Genomic DNA, 26,570 nt, shown 5'->3' with positions numbered 1-26,570 from the left:
TAAAAAAACCTCCCCTCTCTTGAAAAAGGCTGAACTCACCTGGCGCCCACCGCCAGCCTCAGTAACAACTGCAGGTCTACCTGCCACTCTTAGTGCTCCCTCATATGCGAGGTGAGATAGCCAGCCCACTCTGCGCTACGCTTGTAGTAGTCACAGTCCACTTCCCGTCCTGAGTCACACCAAACCACCTCCGGCCATCACTCGTTTGCACACTGCTTGACTACTTTGCAGACCCCCGGAAAGTCTCTGTCGACCCCAGTTTGAGACAAACTGAAATACAGGCAGAGGAAAGGCCCTAATCTCTGGAATTCCATCGCTAAACGTCCCTGCCTCTTACCTCTCTTTTTGTCTTTAAGGTACTTCTCAAAACATCTTTGACCAAGCTTTTGGCCATCTGGTCTAATATCGTCTAATGTAGCTCAGTGTCAAATTTTGCTAGATGTTGCTCCTGCAAAATGCCGAGTTGTTTTATTACATTAAAGGCACTATATAAACTCAAGTTGTTGTTGAGGCATCTTGTTGAAAAAATGTAATCAATGAAAGTACAGCTATCAATAAAACATGATTTTTAAAAATAAACAAAAACTACTGAAAATACACAAAGCCACATACAAATTTCTTTTTATATTCATGGGAAGTGGGCTTCGCTAGCTGGGAAAGCATTTATTGCCCATCCCTAGTAGTGTAAATAAGTGGCCTAAAAGTAGAGCAACATAAAGATAAAAGTAAAATACTGCGGATGCTGGAAATCTAGAACAAAAACAAAAATACCTGGAAAAATTCAGCAGGCCTGACAGCATCTGCGGAGAGGGATACAATTGACGTTTTGAGTTTGTATGACCCTTCATCAGAACTAAGACATGTAGAAATGAGATGAAATATAAGCTGGTAGAAGGGGGTGGGACAGGAGAGCTCGATAGAGGGCCAGTGATAGGTGGAGGCCAAAAAGAGACTGCCAAAGATGTCACAGACAAAAGGACAAAGGGGTGTTGACGATGGTGATGTTATCTAAAGGATGTGCTAATGGGGACATTAAGGGAACCTAAAGGGACATGCCCACATGTCCGTCCTTGGCCTGCTGTAATGTTCCAGTGAAGCTTAACGCAAACTGGAGGAACAGCACATCATCTTCCGACTAGGCATTTTACAGCCTCCTGGACTTAATACTGAGTTCGACAATTTTATATCATGAATTCTCTCCTCCATCCCCACCCCCTTTTCCAATCCCCCCTTTTCCAATAAATTATCCTTTTTTTACTATATTTTTTCTTTTCCCTCCTACTTTAAAATTTATTTCGATCTATTGTTTCATCTCCACCTTTTAGCCCATTTCAATTCCTTCCCCCCAGCCCACCCCCACTAGGGCCATCTGCCACTAGCTTGCTTCCCTTAATGTCCCCATTAGCACATACTTTAGATAATAACACCACCATCAACACCCCCTTTGTCCTTTTGTCTATGACATCTTCGGCAGTCTCTTCTTGGCCTCCACCTATCACTGGCCCCCTATTGAGCTCTCCTGTCCCACCCCCTTCTACCAGCTTATATTTCATCTCATTTCTATATGTCTTAGTTCTGATGAAGGGTCATATGGACTTGAAACATTAACTGTATCCCTGTCAGCAGATGCTGTCAGACCTGCTGAGTTTTTCCAGGTAGTTTTGTTTTTGTTCTTGTATTTGGGAAACATAATTAGGTTCAGTATATGAGCAGAAAATTTGAGCTGGGTACTTGACTCAGGGTGGGGGTGTTGGGGAGAGGGGGTGGTGGTGGTGGGGAGGTGATAAAATGTGACCTTGCCCACATTAAATGGAAATAAAAAAATGTCAGACAGAACTATAGAACAGCAATGGGAAATGCAGGATTTGGATAATTCACAAATCACCAGTAAGGGGTATAGTGAAATTTGGGGTTCTATATGTTTATGTGAATAAACAATTTGATTAAATTTTAAACATAATACCAAAGTAAATAATTCTTAAAGGGTAGATTTAAGAAAAGGAAAGTTGGGACAATGTAACCATTTAGAAATTCTACCAAAATGAAGATTAGGAAAGCAAAGCAGGGGTTTGAGAATAAGTTAGTTAAAAAAAGTCTTCCATGGGGAATTGAATAAAAGCCAAGATCTCTCCTCTTGGACAGTTCCCCAGGATCGAGGATGACTTGCTTCCACTCCATCTGACGGGTTCTGAGACTGTTAAAAAATCCAATTCACGGTCTACAGACTGCAACATGTGAGTCAGGTGGTGCCTGGAAGGTCAGGTAGATGAGTTGTTGGAAGTTTTGTGCACTCTCTTCAATGCCTCAACTTCGCCTGTACATGTTGCTGACAAGCTGTCTCATTAGTGCCTTCCTGAATTAACCTTCTCCATTTTGGTCAGTCACAAGCCTCGGGAGGGATGTTTGACCTATTCAAGGATGTTTTAAGGAAATCCCTAAAGCAATTCCATTCTTCACCTAGTGTCCCCTGCAATGACCAGGTTCCAAGTACAGCAGTTACTTTGGGAGTCTGATGTCAGGTACTTGAATGACATGTCCTGCCCAACAGAGCTCGTTTTGTCTGATTAATGCCTTGATGCTGGGCATATTGGCTTGCAAGAGGACACTGCTGTTGCACCATCTTGCTACTGGATTTGGAGGATCTTTCAAAGGCACTGCTGGTGGTACTCCTCCAGGGCTTTGAGGGCCTGCTATAGATTGTCCAAATCTTTGAAGCACAAAGGAGCACAAAGAACATTCCTGTCTCATAAACACGAACATAGTTAAGCTACAGACAGCATAGCCACCAAGTGATGAAGAAAAAATTATTTCTAAAGCATGTTTCACAACATCCAAATACAATTTACAGCCAATAAATACACATTTGTAACCTAGGGAAACACGGCAGCCGATTCAGCAAAGAGCCAGAGACAGCAAAGTCCAGATCATCTTATAGCAATGTCGGCCAAGTTATGAATGTGGACTAGAAAATCAGGAAGAATTCCCATATTCTTCTCCATAACATGCCACAGGATCTTTTAAATCCCTCAGGAGGCAGCAGAATCTTAGTTACATACCATCCGAACAGCACACTCCGACACTGTAGCACTCTATGCAGTGAGATATCTGGTCATTGTCACATTGCCATTTGGGGACATTGGCTGCGTGCAGATTGGCTGTCACGTTTCACTACATTACAACATTGACTACTCTTCAAAAATAGTTATGTCTACAAAATGCTTTGGATATCCTGAGGTTGTGAGAAATGCCATATAAAACTAAATCTTCTTTCTTTCACCAGGCAGGATAACCCTGGCCCTCCACATTGGATGAGTCCTTTTTAATATTGCAGTTCAGATGCAGATGCTGAAAAATCCTCCATTTTCCCTCTTTATTCTTTCATGAAATTTGGGCATCACTGGCAAGGCCAAAAGTTGCCCATTCTTGATTGTCCTTGAACTAAGGGCAGTAAAGTGCCAACCATATGGCACATTTTCTTCCCTCAAGGGACATTAGTGAACTGGATGGATTTTTACAACAATCAATGATAACTGTCATGGTCACTAGCACGGAGACTAGCTTCTAAATTTATTTGAATTTAAATTCCACCTGCTCCCACACTGGGATTTGAACCATGTCCCCAGAGCATTGGGCTGGGTCTCTGATATTACTAGTTTAGTGACATTACCACTACTCCACCATCTCCTATCGCCCCACTACCTATTATTCCCACAATAATGATGTCGACCCTATATTAGGAAGAAAAATCACTCACGAAGTACACTGATGGCGATGAATGCCAGTTTGAGAGTCAAGCTCTTCCACACAAGTCAGCAGGTTGCTCTCACTGCAAGTTTTTATTGATACCATTTCCCTACACAATGGCACTGGTTCTTCTCACTCTATCATTGCCATGGTCGGTGAGCTCATACAGAGATCCAGCTGGTTTTCTCAGCCATCAATGTTGATATAGCTTGAGGTTGTGTTTAACTGGGCTGGATTTTACATTCCCAAATGGGACACATTGCTAGCCCCCCCTCCCCTCCCAGTGCTGACATAAAATTTGGCCTGATGACGTACTGTTGGCAGTACGTCATTACACCAGCCTCCAAATTACAAAGGCAACCTGCCCAACAGTTGGCAACAAGCTATTAAGCTTTGTAACAACCCAATCATCCATAATGTTTCATTCCCCACATTTTTCAGATATCAAACAAGTAAAAGTTTGGCAGTCTTTTAGGGCGCAGGGGTGGCCATTGGGACCATGGTTGGATGGACCAAAACTGCTGGAGAAGGTGGCAGCATCTGGATGTTTTAATGACATATTTAAAAGATCTTTTTTCAGCTTTGATTACAAAATGAAGTCCCTGGACAATTCTGCCATGACTGACTTTCTGTTCACGGTGGTACCGGCCTACAGTGCTGATTAGGCAGAGCCCCTTTGGCACCAATCATTGACTTCCTTCCTGCCAAACAGCAACTAATTGGCTGTCGACACTTGATTGAACATGCTGAGATAGTGGGGGCGAGTTTCCATTCTACCTCCCTCACCTGGCTGTGCTTATATATTTCACCTTTCTTTTTCCTTAGCTCTGTTGAAGTCATACGGACTCGAAACGTTAACTGTGTTCCTCCCCGCAGATGCTGTCAGACCTTTCAGTAGTGAAGTTATTAAACACTTAGGCACACAAAAGGTGGTAGAAGTTTAGAACTCTCTTCTGCAAAAGAGATCAATTGTTCATTTCATATCTGAGATGGATAGATTTTTGTTAATCAAAGGATAAAGGGATGAAGAAAAGGTATGTGGTGTTAGATGGTAGTTCCGTAATGTTCTCAGCAAATGGCTGAATAGGCTTGAGAGACTAAATAGCCGACTCCTGGTCCTATTTAGATGGTAGATCCTAAGACATATCTGTCTGGCCTCAATGCTCATCGTATTCATAGACATCAGGATCTCACACTTCAGTGCAACTCTGAGGACAGTGTTGCACTGGTCAGTGGTCCCGTCCCATCTTTTAGACGATATCTGCCTGTACTTTGAGAAAATCAATTATGTTGGCAGTAGCATCGCAGATTGTATAGAGTAACATCTTTCATTTGCCCAAAGCCTTATTTTGTATTTGTTCTATTCACAACTCACGATATGTCAAATAGATTGACACACATGGCTGGAATGTCATGTACCAAATGGCCCAGCATTTTGTTTTGAGCATAACTCAATGTCTATAATTTAACAATAAGGCTAAGCTATGAAAAGCAAGTTTTACACATATTTATAAGTTGGATGCTTAAAAAACGTTATTCTCAAAAAAGTCCAATTAGTGCAAGTTTTCCCTTTCTTCACTCAAGTTATGTTAACTTAATTTTTCGGACACTAGAGGTTCCATCTGGTACCTGTGCATGTCAGAAATTCTAGGGATACAAGTATCAGCATTTGGATTATACAACAACGCCAGGTGGAGTAGGACACCTAAGGATAGGACAAGACCATGCTACTTGCCAACAACTTAGTCAAGGCCAATACAGAAATAGCTACTCTGGGAAAGAACCAACATCCACAAAGTCATTCCCAACCTGAAGTTAATACATTTGGGTGAAAAAGCCAGCGATTCACAACTTTAGCAATGCTTCAAAATAAAACTAAAAAATGTTTCAGAAAACTGACAGGAATGAGCCAGGAACAGTTACATTTCTCAGACTCGGGTAGGCTCTGTTCACTTTCATGTCCTTATTTCTGTTGTACTCAGATGTAGTAATTTAAATATCGTAAAACCAACCAATTCTGAACTAGCTACAGATGCATATCTTAAAGAGTCCTTATTGAAACACACAAAAATCAGTCAGAGGTCAGATCATTTAAACAAAATGTGCTCTCTTTATTTAACCAGGGGTCATCTGTCTTTATTTTGCAGTTTATTCTACAGCCATTCTTAAGGGAAATCCACATCTTAAATTAAAAAAGGCAGATCTAAATAGTACAAAAGTTGACCTAAAAATTGCAACGTCTGTTTTCAAATGTTTCAATTTTAAACATAAAAGTATACTAGGGTAAAACAAAGGCTTAAAGTAACAAATAAAAAAAAAATAAAACAAGAGTTATATGGTACAGCAGAATATTTCTACTAAACCTTGCAACACTTAGAGCACAAAGAGGTCATTTGTGCGGTTGGGAAGAGGAGAATAATTTTTTTCAAAAATGCAGTCCAAAGCCCACAGTGTATCCTTCAAACTGCGTTTAATTTTTTTTTTTTTGTTGTTGTTTGTGTAATATAATCAAGTGATTGTCACAAAAGAGTCACAAAATTAAGGAATTCCTGGTCAAGTTTACACCAGAATATACTCCTTTATGTTTTTCCCTGCCATGGTTTTAATGCCTGTAAGGATGGAACCCCTGAGCATTGTGGTTCTGACCGCGGGCAAATCCACCCGGTGCAGATGGTGGAGCCCCTGGAGGCGCTGGTGCTGAGGGTCCTCCATATGAGGGAGCTGGCTGATTTGGATCCGAGAAATCTGGGGCCTGGCCAAAACCACTCATATCTTGCCCATAACCTATTAAACAAATAGAACAGAAAAGTTATGACTGTTTAGAGGAAAAATGCAAACTAAAGTCACCATTAACTATACAGAAAGCAACTTGTGAAAAATCAAACTTAATTTTGCATAGTTAGTTCATCCTTGTACCAGCACAACAAATATTCAATTGATTTAACACTATTCTCCCACTTAAAAGAAAACTGAGCAAGGACTACACCCTACTTAAGCTACTCATCTTTGAAGCAAGGCAGTTCAAAGTCTATGCAACACCTACCTGCTGCACTATATCCCTGCTCAGCCTGACCGTAAGTCTGAGAAGGACGCTTGGGTCCGTAGCCTGAAGGATCCTGAGGATAGTTACCCATGCCTATTAGGGAGATGAGGAAACCAGGATGACTACCCCAGTAAGCCTGAGCCTGCTTCAATCCACGGCATAGATGCATCAGGTCACCATTGGTATAGGGATGCACAGAAATGCCAATGAAATAGAAATAAATGACATTTAAGCAGACGTTTGGTCAATCTGATAATCTATATGGGAAAATTGTGGCAACAAACTATCAATATATAAAATTAAAACAAACTGTGCCTAAGTTAGCAATAGGGATTGTGCCTCATGGACAAGAACCTTTAGTGAATGTAGTACAGTCTGTAGTAAAGGTACTGAGCTGCAGAGTGTATTTGGATGTAGGGAGAGAACAAATCACAATAGTGATTAAATGAGCAAAGATTATTTTAATGAATTACATGCTTTAGTTCAGCTACATTCAAATGAGTAAATAAATTTAAAAATCTGAATGCATTGCCAGATAAAGCAAATATCACAGCATCTTTCTTCAAGGGCTCCGTTATATTAGTTTTAAAGTACAAACTTTTAAAACTAAACATTACCACCAAAATAATCAGAAGTTGACACCTGAATATTGTCATTTGTAATTGCCAATTTAACATAGAGTCTTTTTCACAGATTGAAGCCATTGATAAATCACCATTTTCTTTTTTAAATGGACCCATTTCAATTTATTCAGATCCTGGAAATCTTACAGCAATTTTCCATCTCAAAAATGAAATCTGGCTGAAGCAGAAACTCTGCTCACTCAGAGACGGGAAGTCAGGTTTTACATCTAGAACAAACAGCAGGGAGCTGCATTTAGCCAGGTAAGAGAGGAAGCAGATGGACCCAAGTTAAGATTCAGATCAAGAACAGTAGAGAGACTAACAGCTAGGTTAGAAACTCTGACATTCAAAGATACAACATTTTTTTTGATGGGGTGGTAGAGGAACAGACAAAAGTAGAAATCAGGAGACATGGAATTGAAAACTATAACACTGTGCTGATGTAAAAAGATGTGAACGACTACTTATCATGTAAGCTTAGATTTATGCTAGTAATTGTCCCCTTGTAGGCTATGTCTCTGCTCTGTTCCTAACAGGAGATCTCACATCCATGAGGTTATAAAATACTAGAAAGGGATGATCTAATTCAACCCACCATTCTTTACCTTCTTATCTTCTGGTATTCACGTAAACCTGCTGGAAATACAAGCAGGTAGAGGGACTTCTGACTTCAAATATCATATGCATTGAAGGGGATTGTGTTCTTTTCTAATTCTACAGCACCTCAAAATCCTACACTACTTGTTACCTACCATACTGGTTGTACCCAGGGAATTTGGGCTGTCCAGCAGGTGGCTTGTTCATGTCCTGGGGTGTCTTAAGTTGCTGGTGGATAGCCCACCTGTCCTGCTCCTGGTGTGGCAGGGAGTGCTGGTATTCCAGGTAAACACATGTATTGATATATGAATTTCATCAAAAACATTGCTTTGACCAGACACCCCAATATTTTTGATATGTTTACAACATGACAGGCAACTTTTTTCCTCCATACATTCAACTCAAAATCCTGCAACATATAGCCTAAAACTGGCTTATTTTCCCTTGTTCTGCAGAAATGAAAGGTTAAAAACATACCATATTGTGGAGGTGCACCAAAACCCTGAGATGGCGCAAATCCTCCTGGAGGTGGCTGTGGAACTACATAGGGATTAAAGTGGGGAGGCTGTGGAGGGGCTCCTGGAGGCAGCATCAGCCCATAACCCCCTGAAAAACACAAATAAACAGCCAAAGATTTAAAGAGAGTTTGTTTTCCCCTCAAACCTGATACCAAGCATTATTCATATTAGCTTTAAAAAAATGAAACTTACACATTTGTTGACCTGGTGACATCCACATACCTGAAAAACATACAATACTTAAAACCAAGCCAGTGTTCATTTACTATAATTATTCATCAAAGGTCTGATGGGACGTTATAACTGGCAATAAATATAAAATAATCTACATTCAAACTAGTTTAATAGCTTGTGCTCATTCATAAACACCTATTTAGACAATCCAATCTGCACAAATTCTAAGGTAACAGTGTTTCAGCTGAATCACAATATCCTGAAATACAACAGCAACAGGATGCTTGGAACAGCTCAAGTTATTTTATGCCTTTTTTGACGCCACACTCATCTGTATTAAAGGATTAAGTGGGCAACACAAAAGGCAATGCTCTTTCCATCTGCTATGCAACACCACATAAACACGGTAGCTTTGTCAAAATTATGATTTTTCATATTTAATGTTAAAAGTACCACACAGCCATCTAACTTCTAATGATTAAAAAAATGCAACATTTTATCTATATTGGTTAACACAGTTACTGAGCAACTTGGATGACAGAGACAAGAGAAAAAGCAGTAGAATGAAGAGACCTGATAACTTTGCATTTCTCACTTCCTAAATCATTTAATTTAACAGGAATTGCCCCGCAATTAAAAATAATTTAACAACTCAACCGCTCCAATGTTGTTCACAGAGGCAATCAGCCTCTTTCAGTTGAAGTTCAACCTCAACATGCAGAAAGGAGTTTCTTGCATCCCTTGCTAAATGACACCCAGGTTAGTCTGCAAGAATCCGAGCATCATTCACATGATGTTCCATTACTTTGTGCACACAGGGAGTCGTTCAGAGCAAACCTGCAATTTTCTGCCCCAAAGCAGTGTTGAGGACCCAAGCAAGGTCACTGTAACATACAAGAAGGGCCACTGTAACATACAAGAAGGGCATCTGAGCCAAAGGTCAAAGGAGGGAAGGAGGGGCTTCAGCAATGCAGTAGATTATGCATGATAAATGTATTCATACAAAAAATCTTTAGGTTCCATCCTACTGCAAAGGGAAGTGAGAAAGATACTAAGTTCCAGATCTGAAAAATAAGCACTTTAAGTCAAGCAATACTGGAATTTATTTTATTTAAACAACGTTTCCATCGTATACTATTTACTTCAGAGGAGTGAGCGGCTCAGATACCAGGTCATCCGTGCTTCACAGGCTTGTAGGTGATGGAGAACTCTCCGAGATAACGGCCAGTAATTTCAGGCTGAAAAAGAAAAGAAGTCATAAAATTAACCAAAGAATTCCATACATTGTAAATTAATCTCCACAATTATATCAGGGAGTTCAAGACGTAGCTGAACCGGGTTAATATCCAATGTTCTTTCCATTAAAAAAAAGATCAGGTTAGAAGGAAAACACTAATGTAAGTGTTTAGTTAGGTAAATGAAATAACTTCTCCTGGACTAATGAAGATGGAAAGTGCTTTACCACCCATCTGCTCTGCTTGACATGACATTTTACAGTTTGCGAAACTTTCATTACAAAGATAGGTGAAAACAAACTTTCTTTTAACTAGCAGCTTAAGCGCAGGAGAAATTGCTTTCAACACTAGAATACAAATATCTCATTTGCCAATAAAGGAATGAGGTATTATGTTCAGCATCCAAGGTGCTGACCCATGTCACTCAGTACAGATCAACTGAACTTGATCAACGCTCCCTACTGACTGTGGGGATCAAAATGAGCTGTCAGGGACAAGCTTTCAACTTCAAACTATAGGACTGGAAATTTAAACGAAACGTTGAAGAGGCCCCTTTATTTACCTTCATTTTAAATAAATAAATTCGTGGGCCTCATCCCCATTTCATAAACCCGCTGCAAAACTCAGTTGTGTGGATGTTTGTATATTAGTGACAATGAAACGGTCTTGTTTTGTTACTGTCACTGGCATTGTGAAATACACACATTGCTTTTACACAAGAATAAACTAAATTGCTAACCAGCAGCCTGTTTTGCCATCTAAATAATTCATGAGGAAAGAGGTTTTATACTGGAATGCACGTCTGGTGTCAAAAGCTGCTTATCAGTGCTCCACAATAAAAGCAACTGGCAAAGATCAAGAGATTCAATTCCAATTTTTGGTAGGCAAGATATAACTCCTTCCCATTGCACTACCCAGTGGTAGATTAGAGAATAACACCAGCACCAGCTCCATACAGTGGTAACCTTGCCTATGCTGTAGTTCTGCAAAAACGGCCAGAGTTTCACCTAGGCAGCTCTCCTCATCACAGCAACAGAATGCTACATCACAGATTGGGGCAGCAATCCCATCAAACCTGTACCTAACAAGTTTTTCCATATGCCACCAAGACATTCTCCATACCTTATTGCCGCCAACTATTTCTTTTATTTACTTTTAAAGTACATGCTGGATTATAATAATGGTTTGCAGCATAGAATTCCATAATGATCAGATTTCAGTCTATCCATTATCAGATTTCTAAATTAGTGTCATTTCTGCTGGTGTATACCAACAAAAACAAAGCTTTTACTACAATGATCTGCAACTTTCTTTTGCTTAGCTGCACTGTCATAGCTTTGCAGAAATCTCCATAGGTAGTCAGTTTCCAGTGGGCCTTAATCGTTGCATGTACCACATGGAAAATTTAAAAACCACTGGTGTAGACTGACCACTGCCTTCGGAAAAGTCAAGCATGATGTCCATAAAAACAATAATTTGTTAAACAAACTTCTTTGTTAAAACAGCATTTTTGGAATGTAAGCATCGCTAGCAAGGTCAGCATTTATTGCCCAATCCAAGTTATCCATGAGAGAGTGATGATGAGCATTCATCTTGAATTGCAGCAGATTAAAAGATTCTCCCACAGTGCTATTACTTAAGAGTTCCAGGATTTTGACCCAGGAGCAATCAAGGAACAACAATAAAGGTCTACAATGTGACCAGGAGAGAAAACTGGAGGTGATGGTGTTCCCATGTGTCTGTAGTACTGCCCTTGTCCTTCTGGATGGCAGAATTCACATCTTTGGCAGGTGCTGCCAAAGAAGCTTTGGTGAGCTGTTGTAGCGCATGCTGTAGATGGTGTACACAGCAGCCACGGTCCACCAGTGTTGATGGAAATGACTGTTTAGATAAATTTTGACATATTAGAAACGTCTAATTTGATTGTGTAGCATTATGATGACTTGAGAAGCCAGATAGAGCCTCTGATGTTGATGTTAGTATGCAAATTAAGGCACAGAAAGGGTCCAAGGCATGATCCTTGCAAAACTTCAGCATCACCATTGGAAATACAACTCTAAACCCAACACAAAATCAGCTTGTCCAAATTTTTCCCCATTCAAGTTGTGGCAATGTTTCATGGGAACAAGGCTGTAATGATAGATGTAATTACAGTGAATAAGGACAATGAATAGGAGGTTCAACTGTCCTATAAAAGATTGAGAAGGAGAGCTTTTGTATGGGTCTATAGCCTGAAGGATCCTGAGGATAGTTACCTGTGCTTACTAGGGAGATAAGGAAACCAGGATGACTTCCCCAGTAAGCATGAGCCTGTTTCACTCTGCGGCACAAATGCATTAGGTCACCGGTAGTATATGGATGCACAGAAATGCCAATGAAATAGAAATACATTTCAGCAGATGATTGGTCAATTTGTTATTCTATATAGGTAAATTGTGGCAACAAGCTATCAATATATAAAATTAAAGCAAACTGTGTCTAAGTTAGCAATAGGGATTGCCCCATGGAACAAGAATCTTTATCGAATGTAGTACAGTCTATGGAAAAAGGTACTGAGCTGCAGTGTATTTGAGTATAGGGAGATAACAAACGTGCACCCTGTAACAGTGATTAAACGAGCAGAGATTGTTTTAGTGAATTACATGCTTGGGTCCAGCGACTTCCAAATGAGCAAATAAATAAATAACCTGAATACATTGCCAGATCAAGCAAATATCAAGGCATCTTTCTTCAAGGGCTCCGTTATATTAGTTTTAAAATACAATTTTTAAAAAACTGAACATTACTACCAACATAATCATGAGTTGACAACTGAATATTGTCATTTCTATTTGATGATTTAACAAGGAGTCTATTTCATAGATTGAAGCCCTTACCATATTGTGGAGGTGCACCAAAACCCTGTCCAAATCCCTGAGATGGGGCAAATCCTCCTGGAGGCGGCTGTAGAACTATATAGCAATTAAAGTGGGGAGGCTGAGAAGGGGCATACCTGCTTCCTGGAGGTGGCAACAGCCCATAGCCCCCCTAAAAAACACAAATAAACAGCCAAAGATGTAAAGAGAGTTTGTTTTCCCCTCAAACGTGAAACCAAGCATTATTCACATTAGTTTTTAAAAAAAAAATTAAACTTACCCATTTGTTGACCTGGTGACATCCACATACCTGAAAAACATACAATACTTAAAACCAAGCCAGTGTTCATTTACTATAATTATTCATCAAAGGTCTGAAGGGACCTTGTTATAACTGGCAATAAATATAAAATAATCTACATTCAAACTAGTTTAATAGCTTGTGCTCATTCATAAACATCCATTTAGACAATCCAATCTACAGAAATTCTAAAGTAAGTGTTTCAGCTGAATCACAATACCCTGAAGCACAACAGCAACAGGATGCTTGGAACAGCTCAAGTTATTTTATGCCTTTTTTGACGCCTCACTCATCTGTATTAAAGGATTAAGTGGGCAACACAAAAGGCAATGCTCTTTCCATCTGCTATGCGACACCATATAAACAATGGTAGCTTTGTCAAAATTATGATTGTTCACATTCAATGTTAAAAGTACCACACAGCCATCTAACTTCTACTGATTAAAAAAATGCAACATTTTTATATTGGTTAACACACAGCTACTGAGCGACTTGGATGACAGAGACAAGAGAAAAAGCAGCAGAATGAAGAGACCTGATAACTTTGCATTTCTCACTTCCTAAATCATTTAACTTAACAGAAATTATTTTTAATTCTGGGGCAATTCAACAACCCAACCGCTCCAATGTTGTTCACAGAGGCAATCAGCCTCTTTCAGTTGAAGTTCAACCTCCACATGTAGAAAGGAATTTCTTGCATCCCTTGCTAAATGACACCCAGGTTAGTCTGCAAGAATCCGAGCATCATTCACATGATGTTCCATTACTTCGTGCACATGGGGAGTCGTTCAGAGCAAACCTGCAATTTTTTGCCCCAAAGCAGTATTGAGGACCTAAGCAAGGTATCTGTAACATACAAGAAGGGCATCTGAGCCAAAGATCAAAGGAGGGAAGGAGGGGCTTCAGCAATGCAGTAGATTATGCATGATAAACGTATTCACACAAAAAATCTTTAGGTTCCATCCTACTGCAAAGGGAAGTGAGAAAGATACTAAGTTCCAGATCTGAAAAATAATCACTTTAAGTCAAGCAATACTGGAATTTATTTTATTTACACAACGTTTCCATCGTATACTATTTACTTCAGAGGAGTGAGCGGCTCAGATACCAGGTCATCCGTGCTTCACAGGCTTGTAGGTGATGGAGAACTCTCCAAGATAACGGCCAGTAATTTCAGGCTGAAAAAGAAAAAAAGTCATAAAATTAACCAAGGAATTCCATACACTGTAAATTAATCTCCACAATTATATCAGAGAGTTCAAGACGTAGCTGAACTGGGCTAATATCCAATGTTCTTTCCATTAAAAAAAACAGGTTAGGAGGGAAACACTAATGTAAGTGTTTAGTTAGGTAAATGAAATAACTTCTCCTGGACTAACGAAGATGGAAAGTGCTTTACCACCCATCGGCTCTGCTTGACATGACATTTTACAGTTTGCGAAACTTTCATTACAAAGATAAATGAAAACAAAATTTTTCTTTTAACGAGCAGCTTAAGTGCAGGAGAAATTGCTTTCAACACAGGGTACATTCGACACTAGAATACAAATATCTCATTTGCCAGTAATGGAATGAGGTATTATGTTCAGCATCCAAGGTGCTGACCCATGTCACTCAGTACAGATCAACTGAACTTGATCAACGCTCCCTACTGACTGTAGGGATCAAAATGAGCTGTCAGGGACAAGCTTTCAACTTCAAACTATAGGACTGGAAATTTAAACGAAATGATGAAGAGGTCTTGCCGCCCCTTTAGTTACCTTCATTTTAAATAAATAAATACGTGGGTCTCACCCCCATTTCATAAACCCGCTGCATAACTCAGTTGTGCGGAAGTTTGTATATTAGTGACAATGAAACGGTCTTGTTTTGTTACTGTCACTGGCATTGTGAAATACACACATTGTTTTTACACAAGAATAAACTAAATTGCTATCCAGCAGCCTGTTTTGCCATCTAAATAAGTCATGAGGAAAGAGGTTTTATACTGGAATGCATGTCTGGTGTCAAAAGCTGCTTATCAGTGCTCCACAATAAAAGCAACTGGCAAAGATCAAGAGATTCAATTCTAATTTTTGGTAGGCAAGATATAACTCCTTCACATTGCACTACCCAGTGGTAGATTAGAGAATAACACCAGCAGCAGCTCCATACAGTGGCAACTTTGCCCATGCTGTAGTTCTGCAAAAACGGCCAGAGTTTCACCTAGGCAGCTCTCCTCATCACAGCAACAGAATGCTACATCACAGATTGGGGCAGCAATCCCATCAAACCTGTACCTAACATTTTTTTCCATATGCCACCAAGACATTCTCCATACCTTATTGCCGTCAACTATTTCTTTTATTTACTTTTAAAGGACATGCTGGATTATAATATTGGTTTGCAGCATAGAATTCCATAATGATCAGATTTCAGTCTATCCATTATCAGATTTCTAAATTAGTGTCATTTCTGCTGGCGTATACCAACAAAAACAAAGCTTTTACTACAATGATCTGCAACTTTCTTTTGGTTAGCTGCACTGTCAAGCTTTGCAGAAATCTCCATAGGTAGTCAGTTTCCAGTGGGCCTTAATCATTTCATGTACCACATGGAAAATTTAAAAACCACTGGTGTATATTGACCAATGCCTTGGGCAAAGTCAAGCATGATGTCCATAAAAACAATAATTTGTTAAACAAACTTCTTTTTTTAAAAACAGCATTTTTGGAACGTAAGCATCGCTAGCAAGGTCAGCACTTATTGCCCAATCCAAGTTATCCATAAGAGAGTGATGATGAGCATTCACCTTGAATTGCAGCAGATTAAAAGATTCTCCCACAGTGCTATTACTTAAGAGTTCCAGGATTTTGACCCAGGAGCAATCAAGGAACAACAATAAAGGTCTACAATGTGACCAGGAGAGAAAACTGGAGGTGATGGTGTTCCCATGTGTCTGTAGTGCTGCCCTTGTCCTTCTGGATGGCAGAATTCACATCTTTGGCAGGTGCTGCCAAAGAAGCTTTGGTGAGCTGTTGTAGTGCATGCTGTAGATGGTGTACACAGCAGACACGGTCCACCAGTGTTGATGGAAATGACTGTTTAGATAAATTTTGACATATTAGAAACGTCTAATTTGATTGTGTAGCATTATGATGACTTGAGAAGCCAGATAGAGCCTCTGATGTTGATGTTAGTATGCAAATTAAGACACAGAAAGGGTCCAAGGCATGATCCTTGCAAAACTTCAACATCACCACTGGTAATACAACTCTAAACCCACATACATTTTCCAGGTATCAGAATCAGCTTGTCCAAATTTTTCCCCATTCAAGTTGTGGCAATGTTTCATGGGAACAAGGCTGTAATTATAGATGTAATTACAGTGAATAAGGACAATGAATAGGAGGTTCAACTGTCCTATAAAAGATTGAGAAGGAGAGCTTTTGTATGGGTCTATAGCCTGAAGGATCCTGAGGATAGTTACCTGTGCTTACTAGGGAGATAAGGAAACCAGGATGACTTCCCCAGTAAGCATGAGCCTGTTTCACTCCGCAGCACAAATGCATTAGGTCACCGGTAGTATATGGATGCACAGAAATGCCAGTGAAATAGAAATACATTTAAGCAGATGTTTGGTCAATTTGTTATTCTATATAGGCAAACTGTGGCAACAAGCTATCAATATATAAAATTAAAGCAAACTGTGTCTGAGTTAGCAATAGGGATTGCCCCATGGACAAGAATCTTTATCGAATGTAGTACAGCCTATAGAAAAAGGTACTGAGCTGCAGTGTATTTGAGTATAGGGAGATAACAAACGTGCACCCTGTAAGTGATTAAACGAGCAGAGATTGTTTTAGTGAATTACATGCTTGGGTCCAGCGACTTCCAAATGAGCAAATAAATAAATAAATCTGAATACATTGCCAGATCAAGCAAATATCAAGGCATCTTTCTTCAAGGGCTCCGTTATATTAGTTTTAAAATACAATTTTTAAAAAACTGAACATTACTACCAACATAATCATGAGTTGACAATTGAATATCGTCATTTCTATTTGATGATTTAACAAGGAGTCTATTTCATAGATTGAAGCCCTTACCATATTGTGGAGGTGCACCAAAACCCTGTCCAAATCCCTGAGGTGGGGCAAATCCTCCTGGAGGCGGCTGTGGAACTATATAGCAATTAAAGTGGGGAGGCTGAAAAGGGGCATCCCTCCCTGTTGGAGGTGGCAACAGCCCATACCCCCGCTAAAAAACACAAAGAAACAGCCAAAGATGTAAAGAGAGTTTGTTTTCCCCTCAAACGTGAACCAAGCATTATTCATATTAGCTTTTAAAAAAAAATGAAACTTACCCATTTGTTGACCAGGTGTCATCCACATACCTGAAAAACATACAATACTTAAAACCAAGCCAGCGTTCATTTACTATAATTATTCATCAAAGGTCTGATGGGACCTTGTTATAACTGGCAATAAATATAAAATAATCTACATTCAAACTAGTTTAATAGCTTGTGCTCATTCATAAACACCTATTTAGACAATCCAATCTGCACAAATTCTAAGGTAACAGTGTTTCAGCTGAATCACAATATCCTGAAATACAACAGCAACAGGATGCTTGGAACAGCTCAAGTTATTTTATGCCTTTTTTGACGCCACACTCATCTGTATTAAAGGATTAAGTGGGCAACACAAAAGGCAATGCTCTTTCCATCTGCAATGCAACACCACATAAACACGGTAGTTTTGTCAAAATTATGATTGTTCATATTTAATGTTAAAAGTACCACACAGCCATCTAACTTCTAATGATTAAAAAAATGCAACATTTATTCTATATTGGTTAACACACAGCTACTGAGCGACTTGGATGACAGAGACAAGAGAAAAAGCAGTAGAATGAAGTGACCTGATAACTTTGCATTTCTCACTTCCTAAATCATTTAATTTAACAGGAATTGCCCCGCAATTAAAAATAATCTAACAACTCAACCGCTCCAATGTTGTTCACAGAGGCAATCAGCCTCTTTCAGTTGAAGTTCAACCTCCACGTGCAAAAAGGAATTTCTTGCATCCCTTGCTAAATGACACCCAGATTAGTCTGCAAGAATCCGAGCATCATTCACATGATGTTCCATTACTTTGTGCACACGGGGAGTCGTTCAGAGCAAATCTGCAATTTTTTGCCCCAAAGCAGTGTTGAGGACCTAAGCAAGGCCACTGTAACATACAAGAAGGGCATCTGAGCCAAAGATCAAAGGAGGGAAGGAGAGGCTTCAGCAATGCAGTAATTATGCATGATAAATGTATTCATACAAAAAATCTTTAGGTTCCATCTTACTGCAAAGGGAAGTGAGAAAGAAACTAAGTTCCAGATCTGAAAAATAATCACTTTAAGTCAAGCAATACTGGAATTTATTTTATTTACACAACGTTTCCATCGTATACTATTTACTTCAGAGGAGTGAGCGGCTCAGATACCAGGTCATCCGTGCTTCACAGGCTTGTAGGTGATGGAGAACTCTCCAAGATAACGGCCAGTAATTTCAGGCTGAAAAAGAAAAAAAGTCATAAAATTAACCAAAGAATTCCATACACTGTAAATTAATCTCCACACAATTATATCAGGGAGTTCAAGACGTAGCTGAACTGGGCTAATATCTAATGTTCTTTCCATTAAAAAAAAATCAGGTTAGGAGGAAAACTGTTTTAATTTAAAAATATTAATGTACTAAACACTAATGTAAGTGTTTAGTTAGGTAAATGAAATAACTTCTCCTGGACTAACGAAGATGGAAAGTGCTTTACCACCCATCGGCTCTGCTTGACATGACATTTTACAGTTTGCGAAACTTTCATTACAAAGATAAATGAAAACAAAATTTTTCTTTTAACGAGCAGCTTAAGTGCAGGAGAAATTGCTTTCAACACAGGGTACATTCGACACTAGAATACAAATATCTCATTTGCCAATAAAGGAATGAGGTATTCTGTTCAGCATCCAAGGTGCTGGCCCATGTCACTCAGTACAGATCAACTGAACTTGATCAACGCTCCCTACTGACTGTAGGGATCAAAATGAGCTGTCAGGGACAAGCTTTCAACTTCAAACTATAGGACTGGAAATTTAAACAAAACGTTGAAGAGGTCTTGCCGCCCCTTTAGTTACCTTCATTTTAAATAAATAAATACGTGGGCCTCACCCCCCATTTCATAAACCCGCTGCATAACTCAGTTGTGTGGAAGTTTGTATATTAGTGACAATGAAACGGTCTTGTTTTGTTACTGTCACTGGCATTGTGAAATACACACATTGTTTTTACACAAGAATAAACTAAATCGCTATCCAGCAGCCTGTTTTGCCATCTAAGTAAGTCATGAGGAAAGAGGTTTTATACTGGAATGCATGTCTGGTGTCAAAAGCTGCTTATCAGTGCTCCACAATAAAAGCAACTGGCAAAGATCAAGAGATTCAATTCTAATTTTTGGTAGGCAAGATATAACTCCTTCACATTGCACTACCCAGTGGTAGATTAGGAAAATAACACCAGCACCAGCTCCACACATTGGTAACCTTGCCCATGCTGTAGTTCTGCAAAAACAGCCAGAGTTTCACCTGGGCAGCTCTCCTCATCACAGCAACAGAATGCTACATCACAGATTGGGGCAGCAATCCCATCAAACCTGTACCTAACAAGTTTTTCCATATGCCACCAAGACATTCTCCATACCTTATTGCCGTCAACTGTTTCTTTTATTTACTTTTAAAGTACACGCTGGATTATAATGGTTTGCAGCACAGAATTCCATAATGGTCAGATTTCATTCTATCCATTATCAGATTTCTAAATAAGTGTCATTTCTGCTGGCGTATACCAACAAAAACAAAGCTTTTACTACAATGATCTGCAACTTTCTTTTGCTTAGCTGCACTGCCATAGCTTTGCAGAAATCTCCATAGGTAGTCAGTTTCCAGTGGGCCTTAATCGTTGCATGTACCACATGGAAAATTTAAAAACCACTGGTGTATATTGACCAATGCCTTGGGCAAAGTCAAGCATGATGTCCATAAAAACAATAATTTGTTAAACAAACTTCTTTTTTAAAACAGCATTTTTGGAATGTAAGCATCGCTAGCAAGGTCAGCATTTATTGCCCAATCCAAGTTATCCATGAGAGTGATGATGAGCATTCATCTTGAATTGCAGCAGATTAAAAGATTCTCCCACAGTGCTATTACTTAAGAGTTCCAGGATTTTGACCCAGGAGCAATCAAGGAACAACAATAAAGGTCTACAATGTGACCAGGAGAGAAAACTGGAGGTGATGGTGTTCCCATGTGTCTGTAGTGCTGCCCTTGTCCTTCTGGATGGCAGAATTCACATCTTTGGCAGGTGCTGCCAAAGAAGCTTTGGTGAGCTGTTGTAGTGCATGCTGTAGATGGTGTACACAGCAGACACGGTCCACCAGTGTTGATGGAAATGACTGTTTAGATAAATTTTGACATATTAGAAACGTCTAATTTGATTGTGTAGCATTATGATGACTTGAGAAGCCAGATAGAGCCTCTGATGTTGATGTTAGTATGCAAATTAAGACACAGAAAGGGTCCAAGGCATGAGCCTTGCAAAACGTCAGCATCACCATTGGAAATACAACTCTAAACCCACATACATTTTCCAGGTATCAAAATCAGCTTGTCCAAATTTTTCCCCATTCAAGTTGTGGCAATGTTTCATGGGAACAAGGCTGTAATTATAGATGTAATTACAGTGAATAAGGACAATGAATAGGAGGTTCAACTGTCCTATAAAAGATTGAGAAGGAGAGCTTTTGTATGGGTCTATAGCCTGAAGGATCCTGAGGATAGTTACCTGTGCTTACTAGGGAGATAAGGAAACCAGGATGACTTCCCCAGTAAGCATGAGCCTGTTTCACTCTGCGGCACAAATGCATTAGGTCACCGGTAGTATATGGATGCACAGAAATGCCAATGAAATAGAAATACATTTCAGCAGATGTTTGGTCAATTTGTTATTCTATATAGGTAAATTGTGGCAACAAGCTATCAATATATAAAATTAAAGCAAACTGTGTCTGAGTTAGCAATAGGATTGCCCCATGAACAAGAATCTTTATCGAATGTAGTACAGCCTATAGAAAAAGGTACTGAGCTGCAGTGTATTTGAGTATAGGGAGATAACAAACGTGCACCCTGTAACAGTGATTAAACGAGCAGAGATTGTTTTAGTGAATTACATGCTTGGGTTCAGCTACTTCCAAATGAACAAACAAATAAATAAATAGATAATCTGAATACATTGCCAGATCAAGCAAATATCAAGGCATCTTTCTTCAAGGGCTCCGTTATATTAGTTTTAAAATACAATTTTTAAAAAACTGAACATTACTACCAACATAATCATGAGTTGACAACTGAATATTGTCATTTCTATTTGATGATTTAACAAGGAGTCTAATTCATAGATTGAAGCCCTTACCATATTGTGGAGGTGCACCAAAACCCTGTCCAAATCCCTGAGGGGGGTCAAATCCTCCTGGAGGCAGCTGTGCAATTGCATAGGGATTAAAGTGGGAAGGCTGAGAAGGGGCATCCCTCCCTCCTGGAGGCGGCAACAGCCTATACCCCCCTAAAAAATACAAATAAACAGCCAAAGTTGTAAAGAGAGAGTTTGTTTTCCCCTCAAATGTGATACCAAGCATTATTCATATTAGCTTTTAAAAAAAATAAAACTTACCCATTTGTTGACCAGGTGACATCCACATACCTGAAAAACATACAATACTTAAAACCAAGCCAGCGTTCATTTACTATAATTATAATTATTCCTCAAAGGTCTGATGGGACGTTGTTATAACTGGTACTATATATAAAATAATCTACACTCAAACCAGTTTAATAGTTTGTGCTCATTCATAAACACTTATTTAGACAATCCAATCTACAGAAATTCTAAAGTAACCATGTTTCAGCTGAATCACAATATCCTGAAGTACAACAGCAACAGGATGCTTGGAACAGCTCAAGTTATTTTATGCCTTTTTTGACGCCTCACTCATCTGTATTAAAGGATTAAGTGGGCAACACAAAAGGCAACGGTCTTTCTATCTGCTATGCAACACCACTTAAACAATGGTAGTTTTGTCAAAATTACGATTGTTTGCATTTAATACTCAAAGTACCTCACAGCCAGCTAATTTTTGCTGAGTAAACAAATGCAGCATTTTTTATGTATTGATTAACACATAGACACTGAACATCTTGGATGACAGAGACAAGAAAAAAAGCAGTAGAATCAAGGAATCCGATAACTTTTCTATTTCTCACTTCCTAATCATTTCATTTCTTAAGAGCGATTGTCACATGATTAAAAATAATTTAACAACTCAACCGCTCTAATGTTGCTCACAGAGGCAATCAGCCTCTTTCAGTTGAAGTTCAAACTCCACATGCAAAAAGGAATTTCTTCCACCCACTTGGTAAATGACACCCAGGTTAGTCTCCAATAAGTCAAGCATCATTCACATGATGTTCCATTACTTTTTGCACACGGCGTCGTTGTGAGCAAACATGCAATATTTTGCCCCAAGGCAGTGTTGAGAACCTAAGCAAGCCCACCGTAACAAAAGGGGAAAGGGCTTCTGAGCCAAAGATCAAAGGAGGGAAGGAGGAACTTCAGCAATGCAGTAGATTATGCATGATAAATATATTCATACGAAAAATCTTTAGATTCTAGCCTATTGCAAAGTGGAGTGAGAAAGCTACTTAGTTCCAGATCTGGGGGAAAAAAAGCACCAAGTCAATTGGTACTGGAATTAATTTTATTACACAATATTTCCATCATATAATGTTTATTTCAGGAGGATGAACCTGGAGGATTGAGTGGCTCTAATGCCAGGTCTGCTGTGTTTGACAGGCTTGTAGGTGATGCAGCACAGGATCATATGAATAGCCTTTGATATCATATTCTGCATATGCAAAATATTTTTAAAATTACTTATGACAAAATAAAGCCATAAGCAAATTTACCTCACCTTGATTTCAACCTGGTTAAAGGTTTAACCATTGTACACACCAACCATGCTGCCAACCATCTCTGGGAGGATAACCGTATCCCAAGATGAGTCTTGACAACCTCTGGTTTCTCCATCGGAGGAGCTTCATTTTTAGCCTTGTGCAGCCTTTTCAGGAGGGACTGCTGTTTGCGGCGAAGGCCTCTGTTCACATGCCTACGCTAACAGGCACATTACAACTGCATCAGCTGTTCACTGAAAACAAGGACAAAAACTTAGATTGTCAGAATTCCAGACTATACACTCACTAAAACAGAACTGAGGTTTAGTGTAGTTTGCAGTCGGATTAGGTACTTCTGGTTCCTTAACCATTTCAAAATTCAAGCAAACCAGACTATATAACACCTTAGCATTAAATATATGCTGTGCTTCCAAGTGAGATACAGGTTCAGATGGTAGCATTAATTGGAGACAAAAAATCGTGGGTTCAAGCCTTGGTTCAGAATTTGAGAATGTGATCTTAATGTTTCAGTGCAGTACTGAGGGACTGCTTTGACAGAACAGTCATCTTTCAAGTGTTTGCTACTTGCAGGACCTTGTGCGCAGTTTGTTGCAATTTCATCAAGCTTTCTTTCAATTATTCCCCCAATCTGAGGGGAAAATAAATACACATGTTGCAATATGAAGTCAAAAAAAGGGCACACAACCTTGATTTTGCACACGCCAAATAGCTTTCCCTCTCCCTGGCGAAAAGGAAAATTGCAAATATATGGACCTGGCGCATCACTTCAATTCTGCCAAACATTTTTTTTCTGGCCTTGAGCAGGCGAATCAGTTTTCAGTCTGCTGCCAAACCTTTCCCAGTGTCTATCCAGGAAAGTCTGTAATTGGAAAAATGTGACCAACAGGATCTCTGAGCAATTGTACAAGCAGCTGTTCTTTTTATAAAAATATAAAATACTGTATAATTTTAAAACTCTAAACTGTAAAACTCTAAATTCACTACACTGCATATAACTTGGGCAGATCTTGGGCAGATACTGGCATGCTATAATCAACACATCACAGCTGGGAAAATAACATGCGTTGCACATTTCTCAAACATCTTACTATTTCATATGACTTCAAAAAAAGTGCACAAGATTTCACAGGCAGCAATGAATACCAGCATGTAAATTTCATTTTCCAACTGGCATCAATGCTCCCAGCAACTACCAACCCCCTGCCCCAGCAAAACCCAGATTACCAAATATCCATTCATCTGTTGACCTGTATAAATTAGCTTCTCTCTCTGCATACACACACATTAGTAAGGTGTTATTATTGTGTCCCCCATGGCTCAGTTGGCAGCACTTTGGCCTGACTCACATGGCTCTAGGTTTAAGTCCCACCCCAGCACAAAATTCAAGTTGACATTCTGAAAAAGTGCTGTCTTTCAGATGAGATTTTAAGCTGAATCTCAGGTGGATGTACAAGGTCCCACAGTCCTATCTCAAAGAGGGGCAGGGGAGTTTTCCCCAGTGTCCTGGCCGATATTTTTCTCTCAGTCAACATCACAAAAACCGATCATCTAGTCACCATCATACTGCTGATCCTGACAGCTTGCTATGCACAAATTTGTTGCCACTTTACTACAGAGGGTAGACTGACTAAAGTAATTGATTGTGTAAAGTGCTTTCAGACAGTGGTTGCAAAAAGTTAATTCAATACAAGTCTCCTTTTCTGATAAAATTGTACCAATTTATTCTGGTAAAAGTCAGTGTTTCCCAAGATAGGACAAGAGGGGCAGCAGTAAACAGATGTTGCGCACCCCTCAACCCCAAAGTTTCAAACCAGCAAAGTTAAAACTTGCCAAAAACATGTTCTATTGCATGGCCATACAGCCTTCCTCCAAATATACACTGGGCATAACTGAAATTACTTATTTAACACAATGCAACTTACTAGGACATGTCGAGGAGCTGATCCAGGTCAACACCTCTGTAGGTAAATTTCCGGAAAGTTCTTTTCTTCTTCTGTTCTACTTGGTCAGCCTAGGTTCAAAAACAATATATAGGAAATTACAACATAGAGCAACCACTACTATGGAAACATAAGGAACTCTCTCTCCCTGGTCTAAGGCACATTAGAGAGAATGCGCTGTTGGTCACTGGGTACAATCTACTTTTCCAGACGGAAATAATGAATGGTGCTGTGTAAATACACCATCAACTTTCACATTTTTCTCTCTTTAAAAATGTTTGATGCTTCCCAACAACAAGTCCTTGTTTAAAAGGTCCTGCCATCAGTTCTCATTTCTCTCAACAGTTCGTTGACGTTGACAACTCGGTTGTATTTTTTTTAGCTGTTACACAAGGTCCCAGAATCAGGACAGTGCAGCCTTTTCCATGTTGCCTTTGGGGAAACTCCAGACATCAGGGGCTGGATTCCAGCGCTAAACTCAACTGACGATTTCAAAGCCGGCTGGTTCTGACATTAAAGTCACTGCGGCACCAACTCTTAACCTTCCACCTCCCAAATATGAAGGCAACCGGGCCAATTTTTTAAAAAACTGTCCCAAACTTAAGGAGTAACCGCCGCTGCCGCATATTACACGTTCATTTGCGTCAGCCTGCGGCCCACAGAGACCTGCACCCGGTTCGATTAACATTAAACTGAATTTCTCCAGACAATAACGGGTGAATCTTATAGCTTAGACTCCGCTCTACAATATCTTTGCCGATACGGCAGCTCTAGCGTTAATCTGAGAGTGGATTAACAAGGATTGTGTTGGACTCTCTCAGCACCGCCATCTACAAACACCCACCATTTTCACCCGGTCTCGCTGGAAAAGACAAATCTCGTTTCCGCTGCAGCAAATATCGCGGGATTTGGGCCTGGCTTGGGTGGAGTGGGGGGAGGCGGGGTGTAATCACTGGTCCACTGCGCATGCGCACACCCACCTTACTGATCCAGCACAGATGCTTGGACTTTTTCTAGTTGAAGAACCCCTTTTTTCAAATGGATCAGTAATCACTAGGGGGAAGTGTGTCCTGCAGTCAGGTCTTATTGAAAATAACAGGTCTGGCCGATTGGGAAAGGTTGCTGTCTAAGACCCTTCTGCCATCGCGCAGGAGCGCAGTCTCAATCAATGTGTGGGAATCAGATAGCTTTCCTATTAAACCTGAAGTCAGGCAGGGCTACCCTCTCTCCCCTGTCCTGTTTGTGTGTTGCATAGAACCTATTGCTGTGTCCATCAGGAAGGATGCGGTCATCAGGTGTGAGGCACTCTCACTGTTGCTGTATGTGGCGCAGGTCTGGCCCATTCCACACTCCTGCACTGTGGCGATCACTCGAGCCATCTTTCGCTTTATCTGGAGGTCGAAAATGGATCGTGTCCACAGGGACGCGATGTACAAGCCTTTAGATAAAGGCTTTAAATGAAAGCAAACTTCAAAGCAACTCAGTTG

General features: G+C 39.8%; 1 long non-coding RNA gene and 4 other non-coding genes across 7 annotated transcripts; all 5 read right to left on the bottom strand.

Moving 5' to 3' along the window:
* Positions 1–5,834: 5,834 nt before the first annotated feature.
* Positions 5,835–25,957, bottom strand: LOC121286922. Of its 3 annotated transcripts, XR_005945104.1 has the most exons (15): positions 25,928–25,957; positions 25,066–25,154; positions 21,846–21,875; positions 21,588–21,737; positions 18,542–18,637; positions 17,436–17,465; positions 17,179–17,329; positions 14,173–14,268; positions 13,070–13,099; positions 12,811–12,961; positions 9,842–9,937; positions 8,718–8,747; positions 8,485–8,613; positions 6,788–6,880; positions 5,835–6,528 (listed from the first exon to the last, which is right to left on the bottom strand). It is a non-coding gene; the product is annotated as an uncharacterized LOC121286922 (long non-coding RNA). The 3 variants fall into 3 exon arrangements; XR_005945105.1 differs by lacking the exon at positions 6,788–6,880 and having other exon boundaries at positions 14,146–14,268; XR_005945103.1 differs by lacking the exon at positions 6,788–6,880.
* On the bottom strand, positions 8,933–9,066 carry LOC121287703. Its single transcript, XR_005945235.1, has one exon. It is a non-coding gene; the product is annotated as a small nucleolar RNA SNORA13 (small nucleolar RNA).
* Positions 13,286–13,419, bottom strand: LOC121287704. Its single transcript, XR_005945236.1, has one exon. It is a non-coding gene; the product is annotated as a small nucleolar RNA SNORA13 (small nucleolar RNA).
* On the bottom strand, positions 17,654–17,787 carry LOC121287702. The gene has a single exon (XR_005945234.1). It is a non-coding gene; the product is annotated as a small nucleolar RNA SNORA13 (small nucleolar RNA).
* On the bottom strand, positions 22,070–22,203 carry LOC121287705. Its single transcript, XR_005945237.1, has one exon. It is a non-coding gene; the product is annotated as a small nucleolar RNA SNORA13 (small nucleolar RNA).
* Positions 25,958–26,570: the final 613 nt, after the last annotated feature.

Source organism: Carcharodon carcharias, chromosome 14 (genome assembly GCF_017639515.1).
Source record: "Carcharodon carcharias isolate sCarCar2 chromosome 14, sCarCar2.pri, whole genome shotgun sequence".
In the NCBI taxonomy this organism is placed as follows: Eukaryota; Metazoa; Chordata; class Chondrichthyes; order Lamniformes; family Lamnidae; genus Carcharodon; species Carcharodon carcharias.
This window is presented reverse-complemented; position numbering and strand designations above follow the sequence as displayed.